Source organism: Medicago sativa, chromosome 1 (genome assembly GCF_051527215.1).
Source record: "Medicago sativa cultivar Bolivia chromosome 1, Bolivia_mono, whole genome shotgun sequence".
Lineage (NCBI taxonomy): Eukaryota > Viridiplantae > Streptophyta > Magnoliopsida > Fabales > Fabaceae > Medicago > Medicago sativa.
This window is the reverse complement of record NC_140749.1, coordinates 80,170,288-80,172,285: the sequence shown is the minus strand read 5'-3', so window position 1 is coordinate 80,172,285 and position 1,998 is coordinate 80,170,288. Positions and strand designations below refer to the sequence as shown.

Genomic DNA, 1,998 nt, shown 5'->3' with positions numbered 1-1,998 from the left:
AATAAAACTTGTATGCATTTAAAAGATTTGAGAGAAATAAGCATTGAGTATTCTTCATTAATATATAATTATAAATATCACAATTTACAGAGAGAAAAAAAGGAAAAAAAAAACATGTGATCAAAACACAAAGTGTATAGTTTTTATGTAAATCATAACAATCTATTTTCATCCACATGGTCGGATATCAACAAAAGCATAATTAAAAGAGCTCAGAACAAAAAAAAAAACTCAAAACAATTTTTATTTAATATATGTTGACCAATTTAGTCTCTTCTCTCTCACTACCAGTGGCGTCTCCAGGACCCTGGGTCAGGAGGTTCAAAATTTTAAACTTTAATTTATAATAATATAATAATATATATATCCAAAAAATTACATTGTATTCAATTTACAATGTACTCAAAAAACTCCATCCATTCTTTGAGGAAGGGGGAACACTGTATCACGCTATTGATGGCATAAACCATGATTAAAATTGAATAATTATGTGTCATGAAAGTCCCCTCATACTTATTTCGAACCTGATGTTAGTAGGCTGGTAACAGAGAGTCTTGTTTCATAAAATATGAAAAACAAACCAACAGGATGGATTCCATCTTACATAAGAGTTTTCATTCAAGTCTCAACACGAAAGAGTTTGTTTTCAGTGTTCTGACTTTTACTTGAATGAAATGCCCTAGCTTATTTCACTGATCACAATCACAAATTTCAAATTGTACAGTAAAAGTGTAAAGTAAAACGATCAAGCATAACCATGACTATTATATATCCTAAATTCCCAAAGGCATGTATACAATACATACCTGAAACCCTGCTAGAAAGGCTCCCAGAAACGCGAAGAAGGTGCGAGATTTCTCCAGGTTTGCTCAAACGAACCAAGTTCGCAATATCCTCATTCCTAAGAACACCATGAATCCCAAAGCACGCAAGAAAAAGAATCAAACCTCTTGCATCCATTTCACTTGCCATAGCCACACCACCTTCAACAACGAGTCTCTTCCTCCATGCACCCGCTGCATCTGCAGCTTCTGCCTTCAGTTTACGTTCCATTTTTGCTTCACTTTCAACACAACCAGACATCAGATAGTATTCCAAAACCAATTCTCCAATCAATTTAACAACACAAACATATCATTAGGACCCTCAATTGCACATTCAATCAACCAATTTATCACAATTGAAGCTATGTCAAAAAATCCCAAATTTCAAAACCCTAAACCAAAGATTTTTAATTGATTACCTTGGTAATTCAGTGTCTTCGAAGGTTTCTGAATGTCCCTTTGTGGTTGCACGATGGCGGAGGACGGCAAAATAGGGTGGAGCCCGTGGTGATTTGCTGCAACAGGTTTTTGAGATGGAGAAAGAGAACACAAACGTGACTGTAGTCTGTAGATGTAGGTCGCGAAAGTGAAGATGGAATGGGAAAGGTGGTGGCGCGACGGAGTTTGGTGGTGGTTCGGCCACCGAAGTTGATGAGAGTGGTGGTAGTGGAGGAAGAAGGGTTTTCTAAGTGAAGAGAGGATAGTTTAGAGAGAAGTTTTTTTTTGTTGAGAGGAGTTTAGAGAGAAGTTGAAATGTGTAAATGAGTGAAGTGAGAGTTTGGGTCTTTGGCAGCTGGTGCAAAAAAAAATATGAGGAGGTTCAAGATGCAAAAAGCATAGGGGTATATGTGAAAAAAATAAATTTTGAGGGTTGGCAGCTGCATCCCCTCAGCTCTATGTGGCACCGCCCCTGCTCACTACCATCATACAAAAAACATACACTTTAAGTTTGATTCATCTAGGAACAACTTTATTAATTCACACCTTGAATGAAATCATCTACATCTCTATTAAATTCTTGCAACATTGTCTTATCTTTTTTTACCTCCAGCTAGGACATTTATTCGTGAATTTTTTTATAAGTATATGAATGTATATGTTTAGTATTCTATATGTATTCGATAAACTATTCTTTTAAAAAAAATAAATTAATTTCCATGCTTCATGGATACAC

The 1,998-nt window shown here is 35.5% G+C and overlaps 1 long non-coding RNA gene across 1 annotated transcript; it reads right to left on the bottom strand.

The window, feature by feature from the left end:
* Positions 1–327: 327 nt before the first annotated feature.
* LOC146957947 (uncharacterized) lies at positions 328–1,738 on the bottom strand. The gene is made up of 2 exons (XR_015020174.1): positions 1,244–1,738; positions 328–1,063 (listed from the first exon to the last, which is right to left on the bottom strand). It is a non-coding gene; the product is annotated as an uncharacterized LOC146957947 (long non-coding RNA).
* Between the last annotated feature and the right edge of the window lie 260 nt (positions 1,739–1,998).